This window comes from Calypte anna, chromosome 3, assembly GCF_003957555.1.
Source record: "Calypte anna isolate BGI_N300 chromosome 3, bCalAnn1_v1.p, whole genome shotgun sequence".
NCBI classification, from domain to species: domain Eukaryota; kingdom Metazoa; phylum Chordata; class Aves; order Apodiformes; family Trochilidae; genus Calypte; species Calypte anna.
This window is the reverse complement of record NC_044246.1, coordinates 52,315,984-52,335,125: the sequence shown is the minus strand read 5'-3', so window position 1 is coordinate 52,335,125 and position 19,142 is coordinate 52,315,984. Positions and strand designations below refer to the sequence as shown.

The following is a 19,142-nucleotide window of genomic DNA, read 5'->3' as shown; positions in this document are numbered from 1 at the left end:
TAACATTATGGTCCAGCAAAACATAAGCAAAATAATGATTCTCTGTATCAATCATTTGTTACAAAACTGTCAAAAGATGAAGTAATTCTAAAAAAAATTTATTCATTAGAAGCATTAGTACATACGTGAAAAATGTTTTTTTAAAAAGCTTTTTCCTGGTTAAAGAATAAATAAACTTTTAAAAGCCAGCTGCAACTTCCCATTTTATTTCTGGCTCATAATGAATTCCTGCTGTAAGTAGTTTAAACCTCTAAAATTAGACAGAGAGCTAAATTATTTGGTTTGGCTTCTATTGGCATTTGTGATGGCATGAGTATAAATGGGGGAAACCTGCATCACTGCTCATGCAGAACATTTTGGTCACTTTTTCCTCACATCAAATCCTCCAAATAATAGAAAGTAAACATAGATTGCAACTGGAGAGTCCTTTAATGGCTGGTATTAAATCTGATAGATTATTGACAGTTCAAAGTATTTTGTTGATGAAGACTGTGTCAATGAATTTGCTTCATTATATTTTTCTAATTTTCAAGATATTTCTTGCTTAGCATATACTTGGTGCATTATAGAAACCAAATATTCAGAGCATGTGTGTCTGTGTGCATTTTGAGCTTGAGAAATAGAAATAGTTCTAGTTCTGATCACAGAATTTCCACATAACACCTTCTTGCAGCATCTTAACCAAAAAAAAAAAATGGTTCTCTCATTAGAGGTAGGCAGTCCAGAGGATCACCTGGCAAACGTGCACCTCCGTAATTCTAAGTTACTAATATTAGTGCTAAATGAAAATAGTAAACCAAAGCAGTCTGCATCACTGCCCTGTTTACTTTTTTAGTCAAAGATTTAAATCTTAAGACCACATGCTTATCTTCTCTTTGATTACAGTATTGGGCTTTTAAAATAATAACAGAAAGGTAATCTAAAGAAAACATGTACAAATAATACAACTAGACTGGGAAATTTATTTCATGATTATTTTTCTTTCTTTTTTCCACACTGATAGGACACAAGATTATGTATTTGTTCTACTTTCTGGTTTTGGTCCAGTGCAGTACAGTATAGTTAATTTCAGTTTTAGCTGTGTTAGTTAAAATATAGAAAACATAGCTCATGCCAAAAGCAGGTATCTAAGGTTTATGCTGTCAGAAAATTAGGATAAAAAGTGGATTCATTTCATACCCGTCTGATATTTTATGCCTCTTGGTCTCATTGGTGCCTTTTCTGCACTAGGCACTTATTTATTAGTAGCAATTGCACTATTTTAAAGAGTGCAGTGTTAAGTAGTATCTTCTAGTAATGGAAATAGAACTGTTTTTTGCAAGACTGCAGGAGGGGGGAATGAGTTGTGAAAATACACCTAACCACCATCTCAGTAACAAACACTGAAGTGCAATTCAGAAACAAGATTTCCATCACCCTATGACTTTGAGGGTCATTCTTAAATAAAACAAAGAACAAGGTATAAAGGTACAGAACTCCACGTTTATTTGCAACATTTCCTTGAATATACAGTTCCAGAGCCCTTGCTAGGATTCCCTTTTAAAAAAAGCCTGTCTAGTTAAATACAATGCTTCAGCTGTGCAGTAAGAACCCAATGGATATAATGCTTTTAAAGTCTGTCCTGTAATTTATATAGAAAAGTATACGTTAAATTTTAATTCACACCTGTGGCTTCTGTACAAAAAAATATCCCAAGGAAAGGGTGTCAGACTTGATTGCTAGAAAACTTCTAATAACTACATTATGTATCAAAATTATTATATTGGATGACACCTATTATTTTCACAAGGTCCATTCAATTTTGTTATAATTTACTACTCAAGTATACCATACTCTTCATGTTAATTTTCAAATTTTTTTTGCTTTTTCTTTAATAGCTATTTGTGTCATAGAAAGTACACCTATTTAATACCTCTGCAGATTGTTACAGTTAAAAATGTCAGATTAGATTTTTACAGTCATGATCAGTCTTCCAATCTTCTAAGTTATAACCTGATAAAAAATTCATTAATTATAAATTTCTGAATGGGGAAGGAATTTCCATTTAGTTCATTTAATATATAGTGGTGGGTTTTATATGGATTTTATATAGATGCATTCATTCAACATCTCCATGGATAAATTGGTAAAAATCAAAAGTAGTGATACAAGTTAAATAGGCCTTATAGTGAGTTTTCAAAAAACATTCAGCCATGAGCTCATCAGAAAGAACAATCTAACTGAAGTAGTAGATAATGTTTTCAACAACATGGGATGACAGTGTTTAATCGTTGTATTTCTTTCTTTCTTCCATTTCAGTTTAGAAAGGCAAAGCAGTGGAAACACAAGACAATGCATGAACTTTCAAAACCTTAACAGTGAGTTTCAAACAGGTGGTAAAAGCAGTTGAGCCTGGTTCTCTTGGTCTTTCCTTATTTACTTATTTATTTAAATCTTTTTTTGCTAAATTTTGGTTGTGGAAAAAAACAATAAACCAACAATGTTGGATCCCAGCATGTCAGAATAGACAAATAACAGATCTGTTGATCAGTGGTTGCTGTCAAATTGTTAATTTTCAGCAGCCTAGATGTGAGGCATCTTGGGGATGTGTGCTTCTCTGCTCTTGGTCACTGCATCCCCTACTACCACCACGTTTAATTCCTAGGCTTTAAAAAAAGGCTGTTGGTAAGTCAGGAGATAGATGACAAGAAGTGGACAGGTGGAGAATTAACTTTATCATGTCCCTGAAATATATCTGTGACTCTATTAACTTGCTTTCAATGGTGAAAAAACCCTTTCAGATCCTCGGCAGTTCAGAGCAACAAGATGGAATGAGCTCTGTGTCATAGGTTAGCTCTCCCACACCATCTGCAGCTTAGAAGTTTTTCTTTTTTTTTTTTTTTTTTTTTTTTTTTTTCCTCAGAGAGCTAAACCTTCTCTCTTCATTTAATGAAAAGCAAAAGATAACTTCATCTAGGCAAGGGCATGGCAAAGACAGTAGAAAACCTGTTAGAAATGCTTTTGGTAGTACCGGAGAAATTCTCACTTTTATTTTGATTCTTAACAGGTTTAATTAAACCTGTGCTTCTTTCTCAGGCTTGCAATGTTGTCAGAGCTAATTTTTTTAATGCTCTGGCATTCCTTCCCCCTTTAGTGAGTTTGTAAGGGGAAGACCAAATTTAGAATTTGTTTTATTCAAGTAACTTTGTTACAAATCTAGATAGCTTGACCTATTCAACCAGTTCTGTATATAAATCACCTTATCAAACTATTGAGACTAATACTCAATACTGGAGTGAAATGAGTCATGAAGCTGTCCTTTTCCTAAACTGAAAATGTAAGTGCCTCATTCAAAACTGACACAAACCTGAGTGGAAATCTGCTCAAAGAGCAGATCACATATTGTCCCTGTTGTGCTTGTACAGAAAGCATGAAGTTTCTTGGTCCCCTCATGGATGTTGTCAGAAGAATTTCCTATGAGGTGTGAGGGGAGAGTTTGAGAGCCCCACAGCAATGCTCTGTACACCCTGGAGCTCTGTGCCATCAGGCTTTGGTGGGACTTGGAGAGGTTTAAATTTGTGAAGTGCTGGTTCTGCTCTGTCTTTTAAGCCCTGCAGGCTGGTTCAACTCTATCTTTTGTGAGGAGCAGAGTTGTGTGTAGGTACCAGTGTGCAATGTGTCATGGACCCCAGGTGGACATAACATGTCATATCTGGCATTCAGGAAGGGGCAGCTTGAGCCACCCACAGAGAGCTGCCCTGGCTTGCTATCCTGGGGTTTGGGAGTGCAACCACCACACAGAAAAAACACTCTAATATATAACCTTGAAATGTCCCCATATGAGGTATGGTTTCCTTGAAGTCTATAGAAAGGTTGCTGACTGTGAGCTATGCTGTTGCCCAGAATACAGACTGTATACCCCAAGCACAAATGCTAACTTCTCTAGATAAAGTCACTAATGCAACAGGTTTCTGATTAATCTAAATGTCTCTAGGGTACTAATTTAGTAGTAGTAGTAGTAGTATTACACTTTAATTTCTGGAACTATGCCTCTACTTGTGTGTTTGTCTCTCAGTTCTGAGCCTTGGGTGTGACATAGGGCTGGGCAGAAGATGACCAACACAATGCATCTTGATAACCATGATAATTCTCTCTTGGTCAGGATAAAATATGGTTCTATCTGAGTAGTAAATGAAAAATATGAAACAGTGTAATGTTTGGTTATGACTCCAGCAATAAGGGTTGTTTGTTTTTTTCTCCCTTATTTTCTAGTTTGAGGAGGGTGGTGCCTTGTCCAGAAATGGCCTTTAGTTACTGTGGTAGGTCAGAAGGCACGGTATGGCTGTTGGAATCTTTTAATTTTCAAGGAGAAGAGTTTGATTTCTGAAGAAAACAGGTTTCTGTAATCATCATGTTGATCAGTCCTACTTTCCTCTTAACAACATTTGAACCTTGTTTTAGACAAATTTACCAGAATCTAAAATATAAAAGGTACTAAATTCTTGCCTATTATCCTTTTTTTTTTTCCCCTCCATTTCTTTATTCTTTATTTCAGTGAAAACCAGCAGCTCAGTAATAGGGGGATACCTGTTAATCTCCCACTGGGAGAATGTAAGCAAAACTCAGATATTATTTATTCCGTTTGGCAGTAGCTGAATAGTCAATCATGTTTGACTAGCTGGCCAGCTTGTGTCTAACTTCAACAAAGGGAAGACATTTGCTGTCATTTACTGACATAGAAGTAAAGATGAAATAAGCATAAGAAGATGAAAGGAGAAACAAGAAAACCAACTGTCTTGAGAGGCTATGGGCATCTTGAGAGGGGGCTATTGATGTGGGAGGGAGAGGGGAACATCAGAGACAAATCAGTAAGAAAATCATCTGGTTAATTATGCTTATAGAACAGTCTGTTGAAGAGTCCCATGAAATAGAAATGGCAAGTCAAGAGCAGCTCTCTTTGTTTTCTTCTATTTTGTGTGATAAAATTTTCATTTTTGGACACAAAATATTCTTCTGATAAAGCAGCACAGTAATAAGAGTAGAAATCCCACAGTGCATTTAACATTTAAGTATTTTTTAATGTTTATTTTGTGAAGCCTAGTAAGATTTTTTAGGTAGTTTATTATATAAATTCAGCTATGTAAAACCGTTCCTACCCAGCAGCTATGCTGCATCTTTCCAAATTTCCTTGGTGGACCACACCTAGCTCAGTTTGTACCAAGCTACCAGGTAATTTTTAAAATTGATTTACAAATAGACCAAGACAGTTATCATAGTGGTATATAGCAGTATGTTCTTAAAAAAAAAAAAAAAAAAAAAAAAGTAACTTGCTAAAATCAGTTGTCACTCAAAAGCACAGATAATAAAGGCTTATTTTGCCAGATGGAGGAAATGGCATCAGCCTCAGGTCAGGCCAGAGGTGATTAAGAGTCTCTGGTGCTTCTTGAATTTTCATAATAGTAGATAGACATAAGATATGTGAAGCTTAAAAGAAGTATCTTCAAATGGGTTAAAATAGCTTTTAAAATTCATTGGGGTTTATAGCTTCTACTCAATTATTAAGTACTTTGAATTATATCCACCTGTGATTGTAACAGCTTGAATGAAGGTAAAAGTGTACAGTTCTACAAGTAGTGTTCAGATGAAAAATTTATAGTATTCTCATTGCTTTGCTGGGTCAAAACTATGTAAGCAGTAGGAATATTAATAAATTGGAATGCTGTATCATACAGCAGGGGGGAAAATTAATGAGGCAGATTCAATTTCATCTCAGGCAACTGACAAAAGTGGTTTATAACTGCAGAAAGTAAGTTATGTATGAAGTCCTTCCAGCTAAAAATAATAGTTCATATAGTTTCCCAGTGCGGGGGTCCAGTGAAAATATTGCTATGATACACATTAGTAGGCTTTTAGGTGTTAGCAGGAAAGCTTATGGAATGTGTATGTTATCATTGCCTATTTCTGTAAAACAAAATATTTATAGCAATATGTAATGAGCAGATTATAATTCACAAAATGTACTGCCATAAAAATGAGAAATAGTGGGATTATTAACAGCATTGAGCAGTAGAGAGGCTGTCTCTTAGTGCTTTCCTCTTTCTCTAGTCATTATCAGTGTAGCTATAAATGATAGCTTTACATTTCTGTCGATTCACTGGAAGAACTTATCCAGATAAAAAATAATAATAAAAAGGAAGTAATTTTTATATTTTTTGTCCTGCCTTATTACTTATAATTACAATTCTGACCAAGACGTGCAGAATTTACTCTGAAATTTTGACCCTTAAAACATAATAGCTATGCTAATATATTAAAGAAAAATTGATATTCACATAAATATGATAATTTTGTAGCTATTACTTCTGTAGAACCAAATGCTTACTGCATTTAGACCCGAGTAAACATTACAAACAAGCACTTGCTGAAGTCAGCTCGCTTTGCCAGTGGACTATTTGCATAAGCACTTTGAGTGAACTCTTGATGAAACGGGCACACTTGGTCCAAGAAAAGTGCATGACACACCATTCTCACTGTTATTCTGTTTGTCTCCATTACTGCATTTGAAATCTATTTCTGTTAGGGTCGTTAGAAATCATCAACTATTAAAGTTTCTGTTTCTCTACAATCATTAGGAAAAAAAAGGACACCAAAACCAAAATAAATAAACAACAAAAGCCAGCAGATAGCAACTGCAAACCAAAAATGCTTTAATTTAGAGGAGTGATTTAGTCATTAGTAATTTTTATTTATATCAGTTGTAAAAAGACCAAGACTGTAGTTGTGTTTTATGAAAGGGTTACAAGGATACTAAGTGAAACTAAACATAAAGATAAGTTATATATTTTCCAGAAAGTTCTTGAGTTGCCAAGGAGGCATTCTCATTTCCAAAGTCACCTGTGGACATTTTCAGGAATGCAAAAGATAGTAATCTGTCAAATTTTAGTTTACTTTCAGTTGTATCTGCATGCCTTGCAAGTCTTGCCTTTTTAATTCTAATGGTTGTTAATCCTGAAAAGATTTATGATCATGAGAGTCCCAGTCACTCTTCCTAAATAGCTTAAATATTTTGAAAATTACAGTTTGAGTTAAATGAATGGAAACAATAGCCTATATCTGCATATCATGACTAATACAAGAACAACAGTATTAAGAGAAATTAAGTGTACAGCTCTTAAGTATAATGAATTAATCTGGTAGCCATTATTGTAGAATTGTGTTGGCCAGCCCAGAGTAGCTGACTTCTATGGGCATTACAGGTGCAGAGCTTTGTGAATAAGCATTTAAAAGCTATATGAAATATTTTGGAAAGTTCAAAGTGCTCAAAGAGAAATGGAGAAATGGCAGATGTTTTTTAGGAAAAACAAAGAAGAGGAGGTTTGATTTCCTTGTGGAATACAGAGATATGACTGATGGAAGAGGTAAGGGTCCATAGAAGAAGGGAATAAATTCTAATGAAGGTAGAAGTGGGTAATGATCTGACCAGAGATGAAGGACTTCTGTAGATGTATATCTTAACAAACAGCCAACACTTGGACATTGAAAAAACTGTCTTTTGTTCTATTAGTATTGCTGTTACAATAGCATGGGTTTGGGGAGCAGGAGTTTGTGTCCGCCTGCAAGCTACTAAGGGGTTAGGGAGGTGCAGAGCAGCTGTGTTAGCACCATGTCTCATTATTTATTGATGAGAAACCTCGGGAGGAAATGATGTGAAATAGATAATCAGCTCATTTGAAGTCAGTGTCGGATTGCAGGAGATAGCATGTTCTGTGATATTTGCAGTGGCGAGGCCCAACACAATCTGATTCCCCTCTGCCTCTGCAAGGTCACTGGCTCTGGTGGGTTTAGTAAGATTTCCCTGATTCCCAGACACATGGCCTTGTCCAAATTTAAGTTATATAGGTGGTTTTGATTTAGATTGTAAATTTTCACTCTTATTTGAGTACAAACCAGCAGGAATTTGGCTGGAGTAGAGCTGTGTTCAGTCTTAGTGTATAGGTCTTGATTGATGTGTTGGCTACATCTGCTTTAACAAGTAATGCAGCTCAGGAAAGGTAGATTTGTAAAGAGGGATGGTTGGTGCAAGGGACATAAACCAACACTGCATGTATTTTGGCAGATTATTTTTAAGGCTACAATTGGTCAGATTTCAGTAAGATTGTCTATTGATGAGACTCCTGAAGTCCAGTTTAGCTTTTTCCCAAAGACACACAGTTCATGGAAGCTTAGACATAGTGTTTTGGTTCACGTCTTGGCAAAGTAGGAACAAAAGAGAAATTTGTATTATTAGAGAAGCCCTAATATGATGTCAGACAGTACCCAAGACCAGCTCCCTCAGATTCTTGATTAGTCCTCCTGGCTGTTTGACTATCAGCCACCTCTAGTGAGGTAGGCATCACTCTCTAGACAGGCAGGGCACTAAGATTTTCAAAATGTCTTCCCACAGTTTTCTTAAGTGGAAACTGATTTTGACAATGTATAACACAAGGAACAGAGGATTAAGGCAGATGGATGGAGGAAGTAATTTTCTTTTATTAGGATGTGTCTATTGACTCCAGCAGAGAATTCAGCTCTCTTCTATTGATTAATATAACTTACTAAAATAAGAGTGAGTCTACAAAATGCTTGTATGGGTGTAAGGCAAATGCTGTTGTGTAATTATTTTTTCTGACCAGTGAGAGCTTAGTTGCTGACATACTTTGCATTAAGATTTTTGACAGGTGGTCAAAACGAGGTTTTAGTTAACATATGTCTTGCTATATTTTGCAGGTACTGTGGTAATATGTTTTAAACTCCTACAAAGATCAAGTGACATTAATGCTTCACAAGTTTCAGATGCTGGATTAGATTCAAACTCTTATTCAGGCAAAAGTTATTCTGACAATCACAGATCAGTGGTAGTTTTTACACTTTCTATGTGAGACAAAGTTGAAGATTTTTCTAGAATTCACCATTATATTTGGGAAAGCATAGAGAGAATGCATAAGGAGTCTTTTCCTGAAGATGACATCATTGCTGATAGCAAGTATGAAAGAAAAATGTAAATTAACTGTAACAAAGGAGTAAGAAGGGCTACAATAACTTAAAAGTACTAATGCAACTCCCTGTAGTTTCTTCATTTTATGAGTAGTCAAGAATCATGCATAATCCAGGGGTGCAATTTTTAACAGTAGGCTCACATAAGATCATTTGAATTTGTTTCTCTGGACATGAGAAGTTGATCTTTGAAGTGATCCTTAATGAGGTTCTGTTTGGTCCTGTCAGCATCTTGAGAGGAGAGTGTTCTATTTTCTGTCTTGCATCAGTGAATATTTATGGGATGTAAAATAGGAATAACTTTAATTATGTATGGAGATGGAAATAAATGCAGTCCTGAGAAAGAGACTTCATTGTAAAATCTTCCTGAGACTCTGACAGGTAGTATGCTTGTGCACTAACTTAAGCATTAAGTTTTGTTGCCTGTTTTGTGTGTGCACATGTGGTCATATAGATATATAATCATGTGTAGGTGTATTTTTTAAATTGAATTTAATTTTTAAACTTCGCATTAATTTTAATGGTGATTTCTATGTTGCCATTCCTTTTTTTATAATGCCCTTTTTATATTTCTTTTTTATAAGAAAAAAGCATCTAGCAATTTGAAGTCTAAACAGCTAAGAAACAATGAATGTGGGAGAAAGGCACTACCATCATTCTTCTTTTCATGTAGATAATCAGGTCGTCTTTGGAAGGCTAATCAGAAAGGCTACACAGCAAAACTACATGCTAGTAAGTTACAGGATTAGTTACACATAGCAATTAGCAGCTGGCAAATTAAACAATTGGGACCAGGTTGTATTAAGAACATTCAATTAGGAAAAAAGTTTAGTGAACAAAACTATGTGAAAAATTACTTGAAAGTATGTAATTTGATCTGAATTTCTTAATGTGCAGCAGATGTACAATAAATGGGGGAAAATCGAATCCATGGTGAACCAACAACCAACCTACTTTGTCTACAGACAAAATACATACATCTAAAATGTACAGTGGAAGGAAGCTGTGCTGAACGAATTACTGTTACCATTTAAGTATGTATTTCATAGAAGCTTCAAAATATTGGCATGATAATCCTTTTGTGGTCATCCTTCTGTTTCACTTAAATAGGACGAGTTTGTTTATTTTTAAAAGGAAATGTGTCAGGAAAGTCAGGAAATGTAAGGGAGTGAGTGCTTTGTGGACAGATGGTGCACTTTGAAGGTGAGGCTTAGTTTTTGTCTTCCACAGGCTGCTATGGTACATGACATAGCACTTCTTGCCCTTTTTCTGTCTCTTTTACTTCTGTGGTTTTGTGCTGTTCATTGCAGCAGTATGCAAGTGTCTGTAAACATTCACAAAATCAGCCTGAGCACACACAATGACTTAGAAAATTGCTCTCCCAGTTTTGCCATAGGACACATGGCAAAAGTGGGTATAGGACCTTCCTTGAGGCATCTCCTGTAAAGCATCTAACCCCCAAAAATCTGTAGCTAATGTAATAGACTGCTGCCATAAAATGGTTTTTTTAAAAAAAACAACTATAGAAGCTGGTATACTCATTGGTGTATCTCTATAGAAATCACAGATTTATGACATTGCTCCCAGGGGTGAGGGAGACTGGGAGACAAAGACTGGAGGAATCAGGGGGTCTTATGTATGACTGAAGCGGAGCTATGCAGAAAAAAATGTAATTCAAGAGAAGTTAATAATGTTATGAATGTCCCTCCCCAACCCATAGATGTCCCATCTATGGTCTCCTGTGCAATAGTTTTAAGGCAACCATGCCCTTTTAGGACAACCATGACAATAGTTTAGGGCAACCATGGAGTATGTACCTGCACTATGGCCTCTCCGTATCTTGGCTGTCAGTCTCTGAATAAAGCAAAGCCACACCAAGTCACAGCTCCAGGCCTTCTTGAGGAACAGAGAAGATTGATCTGTAATGGATTACACTGATTGACAATGTAATTACAGTGTAATTGATCTGGTTTTCTGTGGAATACTGAAATCCAAAGTCAAAACGCTCCCATAAAAAGTTAATAAACAGAGATGCTTTATTGTATTTTTATTGTCCTCATTTTGCCATCAGTAACTGAGCAATCACTTATTTTTTCTATTCCATGTAATTTGCATGATTAGTGAATGGAATCATGTTTCTATGGACTCTTATTGTCTGTTTTTCTGCATTTTTAAGAAACTTTTTAGCAGACGTGGCAGAAGTGCAACTTAACTCACATCTGAGGCAGGGAAAAAAAGCCAGTCTACTTTTCTCATAGATTTTCTTGAAACACAACAAATTATCAGAAGGTAAAGTGATCCATCACAGCATGCAAACTGAAATATCACTTGATGATAGTTCAGTGCAGGAAAGAAATCCTATCCTCACTACTTTGCACTCCGTGAATATATTTTCATTTTCCTTTGCAATTTGAACAGTTTTAATGATTTAAAATTAAAACCTAAATTATATGCTAATTAAGGTATTTTAATAATTTAGCTGAAAATGCCACATTCAGTATTTTCAGTAATGTTTCCTACTTTGTGAACTTTGGTGCTTTAGTTGCTAACAAGGGAATAACTCCAGATTTTCCATGCAAGACATTTCTCTGTTATAACTAATACTTGTAAGAATATAGTTAAATAACTAGTGTGTCATTATGTGACAATAATGCTCTGAATGCAGTGTTCCTTTTGCCATGAAGTAAAGATAACTTTATACTGCATATTTTTTACTAGGCTAGAAGAAAACTGTGTGAATTCTTGGTTCAAACTTGTATGTAAATGCTATTTTTAACAAGTATTTCTATGTGCTATGAAGTACTTAACAGCTTAGGAAGTTACTGATTAGTGTCAGACAACTAAAACTTTTCTCTGGGCTGAACTACATGGAGTTTTTCTTCTTCTAGAATCTATAGTTTTATGTTTTTCTACCTTCCAGTATAGATCCAAAGAGGAGTAAGAGCTAGAAACAGGATTTTGCACAGGATGGAGATACTGGGTTTTTTTTTTGTTTTTTTTTTTTTTGCATACTGAGATGTTCAGTTTCTGATGTCTATAGCCATCACCGCAACAGACTACGAAATTACCTAAAGCATTGTTAGTTAAAAAGAACAATTAATCAACTTCCAAACTACATGTGTAGGGATCCTGATGTCTGGATGCTACTGAGACACACACTGTATGATCTTTCTCAGGTACTTGGATGTACATAGATTTAACTGTAATGCACTGTGATATTTCTTCCTGGTATTGTCCCAAATATAGAAAGTAGTGTCTTACCCTCTGACTATCTCACCTATGGAATATCAGCTGGAAATGATCATGATTTTTGCCCCAGGTCTGCCCTCTGAGTCAGTCAGAGAATGATGCAGAATTCAAACCAAGCTGTTGTTTGTCCCCTCAGCTGGAAGTGCTGTGCTTTCCACAGTGCAAAGATTCTCCATTACATCTCATGTCAGCCCTGAAATTTCTAGACTAATTCCTTGGTTTCATTCCAATACCCCTTGATTGTGCAACAGAGAAAAGGATGCATAAAATGAGAAGAAAGTATCCTTTTGATAAAAGCATGAATAAAACATGGGAGACCCTAAACACAAAATATATCCTGAATACGTGTGGAATTTTTTCTTTATTGTGGTGTTGCATAAACCATATCTACAATAATAATATTCTAAAACTCAAATTGCATATTTGCTATTTTCCAGCTTAAACATTAGTGAAGATTATATAAATGCAAGAGAACTGGCAAGTACAGTAGTTCATCTTATAAAGCTTGTTAAATTAAGCAGAATCTGCATTCAGTTTTGTGCCAGCTTTCTGTAAAATGGCAGAGCAGGAAATTTGTAGAAGTAGCAAAACTTTTAGTAAGATTGCTTCCATGAGCCTATATTCTTGAGCCTTTTAGTCCTTTGTTTACTGAAATAAAAAGGCATTTGACCACATAACTGACAACATTTATCTCTTCCAAATATTCTAAGAATTTGGTCTGAGATTTAGTTCAATCTAAGATTTCTCCCTTGTCATCCTTGATATCTTCTTGTCATCTAGATATTTCAGTAGTATTTGTTTTTGGATCAAGAACTGCTCTGAGAACTGAATGGTTTCTATTTAGTAGCTTTCTTGGACTTGAGGATGTGATGAGTGAGAGGGTCTTCAGGTGGCAGCTCAGTTTTGCTCCTATGCATGAAGGTTTGTCTAGTAAATGAAGGGTCTGTACACTTTGGAAATTCTAATATATTTATGCTATAAAGCTTGAATTGCAGACACACATACATGCAAAAACCTCTACACATAATATCTCTTAGCTTCTTGGTCTTCAGGATTTTGGAAAATAATAAGTGTGAAGAAAGCAATCAGAAATTCCACTAGCTGTTTATAATTATATTCCTTGCAGGAAGGATAGCTTCTGGAAAATGCATACAAAGGTCTGATGATGAAGTCAGAATTAAACCAGTGCAATAAAGGTTCTAAAAACTTTTCACTCACAGGGAATATAATGAGTCATATCTAAGACACCATGTGATGCTGCCTAATAAATTCTTAGAGAACAGTATGTGTACCCATCATACGCACCTGTAAATAAATGATCTACAATAATAATGATAATAAATTAATAATAATTGAGCAAGAAAGCTTGTGATTCTACAGTCATAATATCCAGGATGCATTCATGGCAGTAGGAGATAAGTACAATTCAGGGTGACAAGCTCTTCTGGCCCACCACAATGCAGGAATGTTATCTCCTTATATGTTAACCCTGTACCTTTTTTCTGCCTTGTTGATATGATATGCAGAAATCATGTTGAGAAATACCAGAAGTATAATGAAAATGTATTGCACAAGGGAAAAAAAAAAGAAAAAACTGTTAAGACAAATAGTACTTATGGGAAACGGTATGTAAAGAAGCAGAAAATCTCCACAGGGTCTATTTATTTAAGTAGAGCATAATCACAATACTAAAGACTATGATTTAAGGATTAAAATACTAAGGCTTAAAAGATGCTGTAAGACTCCTTTTACTTCACAAAGGATTAGATCGCAAAATTTTAAAGAGGAGTAAGCTTACAATAATAAGAAAAAAATGTCAAAAGCAAAGAAAAAACATCTTTTGAGATAGGTTGTGTAAATGTGTACTGACTACTGGTCATTCTTATGACACACCTTCTGTCAGGCTCTGTTCTGGTGAAGCCCATCAGTGATGTAGAGCTATTATCTGGCTGGATTTATTTATGTTTCTTCAGCTGTCAGAAAATGAGACATCTTCAAAGTGTTTCAGTAACTCAGTAGTTCTCAACTCCCATAGTAGATTCTAGAGACCAGAAATTTATATATGTTATAAGTTATATATATATGTTTATCATTCACCCATCTTCTTATGAGGTCTATATGAGATATTCTGAATGCAGCATGTATAGTAATGCAGAGAATTCTTTGCTGATTCCTCCTCCTGCAGAAGTTGCTGATGAGTACATAACAAGGACAATGCCAATAGTCTTCTATATATATATAGAAGATACAGTATATTTTCATCTTAGCTGGACATACATGAAAATGGAAAGAAGTTACATGTTCTAACAGAGAGCTCTCTGTCAAATAGGAGTGGGGGAGCATTATTTGATCATTTAGACCTCATAGTCCTTATCTTCTTTTGTGATGTTCTGTTCTTGGCAAGGAAAGATATTTGGCATGTCTTTGAATATCAAGGCAAGTGTGTGATTGAAGCAGAAAACTCTCTTCTGTCCAATCAGATAAGCATAATAACTTAGTCTTGTTCCTCTAGAATTGCTTTTAAAGAAGCTCTCAGAGCAGGAGAGGCTCTTGTAATCATGAGCAGGAGATCTGCTGCCTGGGGAGGGTGCTAGCACAGTGTAACAGGTCGCTTATGACTTTTGCAGTTCTTTTACTTGGATCTGAGGAGTTGCAGATTAATAGCTTGCATGCCTGCAACAAGAAGTCTTGCCTTGGCCAAGCATCTGCCAGTTAGCCAGTGTATCTTTCTCTTTGTACAATGTAGACTGAAAATCACTTATTGGCACTGAACTTGGATAAATCCTTGGTATCAGCCACTGTAGGTGTAAGCACTTTGTTGAATCAGAAAGGTAGACAAAGAACACCTTTAATCTAATGAAGTAATATTGTTCCCCTACATTGGTCTATCTCACTTTCCTGGCACATACTGTTATGAACAGGTCTTGACAACTGCTGCAGCTCCACTTAGGGTAAAGCTTATTAGTTTAGCCATATCTGAACTTATAAATCCATGTAAATATGATTTTTAAAAGTAAATGCTGACAGTACTGTGACAGCATCTGTTGGTTACCATTTTTATTTACAGTTGAAGCATTTGAGTTTGTTTTTTCTGACAATATTTAGGCTAAGAAAATACTGAGCTCCAGATTTATTTTTTTTATTTTTTGAAAGGTAGCTTGGAGTACTGCAGAATAGATAGTCCATTAAATTTTTATTGTTCTGCAATCTAGTTTCATCAAAACTGAAAAAACAGTGACTTGCATCAAAGTTTGATGGTAACACAAGTGGTTTTTAAAATAAGTTTTTTGAGTAGTTTTCTGCTAGTAAGTTCCTCTTTGTTGTGTAAAGGATGTTCTTAAATAAATATTGGAGAAACACATTTTAATACATGTTGAAAGTAAATAAACAACAATAATAGGAAAATCAAGCACCAGCTGCACTTCTGGAAAGCAAAAATTCTGTTTCTTCTGACTTCTTTTACAGTTGTCAGTAACACTAACAGCTGCTAAATGTAAACCCCGGTAGTATAATAAATGTATGCAATTAACATCTATGTTTCAGTTGCCAACTCTTAGTCTGTTGTGTCATACAAGAAGCAGATGCTTGTAAGAAATATTCAACCCTGTAGCAATAATTCTAATGATAAAAATAATAGAAGTTTGAATTTCCTTTTTTTTTTTTTTTTTTTTTTGTTCCTATAGATACCTCTTTAAGAAAGTACTCTTCAGCTTGGAATTGTAACTTCTAAATTTTTGCATAAGCTCATTTAGAGTAAACGTTATTATATTTAGGAGTAAAGTATTACATAAACAAGTAAAAACTTTATGTATCCTGTAGCCACATAGTATGGCAACTCAGTTTATATAAAATACTGCAAAGCCTTTTTTTATTTTGTACTTCACTGAGGACTTCCCCATTATAATTAGAAGATGGGGATAAAATTCTACTTCGTTCAAATTTAATGGCGAATTTCCCACAGCCCTCAGCTGCCAGGATTTCATGCTTAGTCAAGCAGATGTGTTTCACATAGAGCTCTATGTCTGGGTATCATGGCTCTTCACAGACACCTTGGTAGTGGTGGCATTGGTATTTACCTTCATGGGTTACTAACCTTGGCTATGTTTATGTAGATGAAACGGAGCATGCAGAAGTGGGAGCAATTAATTCTGTCTTACATCTCATTAGGCACAAATGCTGTTTCCAGCAATACAAGGAGTGCATTTCATTCCTTATCTTTATTTGGAAAACAGGCTTTATCTAACAAGAACAAGGTATGTTTGGATGTTCACTACCCTTTCTTGCTGCAGCTGGTTAATAAATACATAGACCAAATTTTCCGCAAAAGCATTTCTTCATATCCAGCTTAGATTCTTCCCAAATGTTTTACAAATAAATTTTCATCACTGAAGTGATTAATATTAGTAATCCTATTGCCTGCTCTAAGTGTGCATCATCACATGATCTATATGCATCCACTGGTTCCATCAGAATCGGACACCTTTGTCTGAGTATCCCAGCCCCTCCAGAGGCTGGGTTCTGGAGTGAGACCTCTCCTCTCCAAGAGCAAGGATGGAGAGGAGCAGACTGAGCAAGCTGTGCTGCTGTGAATCCAACCTGCTCCTGGCTCAGATGTAGCCATGTAGGATGTCTTTCTGAAGCCATTGCTTTGGAAGGTGCTTTATGTCACAGCTTTATGTTCTGCAGTGTCATAAAACATGTAAAAGTCCTTCTGCTAGTTTATCAGTGTGTATACATTATCAGGTGTGCTGCTGGACAAATTGCAGTGATGGACTCAGCAGTGGTTGCATATGACTGCAGTGCGCTCCTTTCTTATTTCCTTGAAGTTATGCCATTTATGACCCTCATGATGCTTTGATCAGCTTGTCCGTAGATAATGTGTGCTTTCTCTTTCTTGTACAGGAAGTTGTTATTGCTATTGGCAACCCCTATATTTGCTGTCAGAAAGTATACTGACAGCTCATGAATGGTATATGAAGTCTGACAGACATCTCTGTGGATCTCTGCATTAAGACCACACAGCATTATCCAATAGATAGTTATTGTGTGTTGGATTTAGTTTTATATTGAAGACTGCTTTGATATTTTGGATTTGTTTTTCATCCATATGAAAGCACTGATAGAAAACAGTCAAATGTAACCATGTTTTTGACCATGTCCTTGCTAGGGGGTTTGTTACAGTGCTCTTGTTTTCCCTTTTCCATGCTTTCATGGTCTCTGGTAGTTGGATGCAGTTGTCAGCCAGGTGAGCAGCTGGAAGATATGGCAGCTGACTTGCTGTGTGCATTCTTCCAGGACTTACCCACTGTGCGTGTCACACGCTCACATCTTATCCAATCTTCATCTCCTTACCATTCTACCACTTTTCCTATGACATTTTTCTTGCATGCAGTCTGCCCTAACTGCAGATTAAATGCCAGAGGAGATGAGAAGGAAAAGAAAAGCATCCTTACTGCAAGGAAAAGGAGCCCAGGTCTTTTCTGTATTTTATGCCAACTTCTCTAACGTCTCTGGGATTCATTCTGGATTCACTGGCAGCACAGTGTTTTGCTAATTGTACCTTATGTGGTCATTTTCACTAGCAAAGAGTGATATCTAACAGTTTAAAATAGTACCGGAGCAGAGCAGGTGGCTTACCAGTGCTCTATATATGTGGCTATAAAAAGTGCAGAGCAGTAGAGACTTCAGTCCTTTGTGTATTATGTTGGTATAAATATTTCTTCTGTGCTGACTATAAGATTGAAGCAAAACTTCCTAATGGGATAATTAATAGTCTAAATGATATGAGATGGTTGCCTTGCCCTTCCAGTATTTGCAGATAGAGGTGTCTTGAGTGATAGGTGGGAGTTGACTTAAACTCTAGTAAGGAGCTGTGTGCTGGAGGAGCTCTCCATAGATGGTGATAATCCATTTGTTCCCATCTGTTAACAATAATGAAGTACCTGCTCTGCATCCAACCCCACACACTCCCTTGTCTGAGTTGATACAGATTACAGTTTTCAGTCCTGCTCTGAAGTGGGCTGGGTTGTACCCTGCAGCATCATTGTGCACTGCAGTGTCACAGTCCTATGGGATTTTGGCCCCACAACTTCTTCCACAAGGAACTGAGTAGTTGTCCACCTGTTCAGAAGGGGAATGCAGAACAAGCAGGTTTGACCAGAACGTCATCACAAATTAAGTGTCTGGCTATGTATTCAACCATGGAGCAGAAATATAGGTAATGCATTGACCTGACTTCCATATCACTGCTGTAGAACATAGTTGAAAAATGTGTCTCTTATATTTGATGTTTGTCAACTTGACTCCTGTTCCTCTGAACCAAAATCCATTCTAAAATGAAGTCAAGAGTACCTGAGCAGAAAGCCAGATATGAAAGTTTAGTCTGAGAAAAAATACTCTGCGTTGTATTTTTTCCATCATATCGGATTTTTACATCATTTCCTCTTTTCAGAACAACTTCTTTATCCGTTCCTTATATAAACTTTTGTATGAACCTAAGGTAATGCCTCAGTGTTTTTTTTTAGGGGTGAGGTTACCTTGTGCAAGTAAGTGACAAATTCATAAAGGGAAGTGAGGAGGGGAGGAAAAAAAAGTTGTTACCCATATGTTTCTAATTAATTTCCTTGTTATCCTCCTTAGAATGAAGAGCATGAAAAAATATGTGCATATCTTACTCTTGGTTAAGAAAGAGCTAGTTATCCAGCTAGCAGAGAGTTTTCATTGGATTTAGGCTACAATGTAGGAGGTTGAAAAGAACTAGTGCAGTGGTTGACAAATAGTCTTATTTTTTCAAACCAAATAGAAGTTTGGCATGAGCTGGTGGCTTTGGTGTGGAACAAGCTGGGAGAAGAGTGCTGTAAGGTAAAAATATATTAATTTGA

General features: G+C 36.0%; 1 protein-coding gene across 2 annotated transcripts in view; it reads left to right on the top strand.

Annotated features, from left to right (window-relative positions):
• NRXN1 (neurexin 1) overlaps nucleotides 1–19,142 on the top strand; it is a 677,538-nt gene that overhangs the window by 481,837 nt on the left and 176,559 nt on the right. The window lies entirely within an intron of this gene.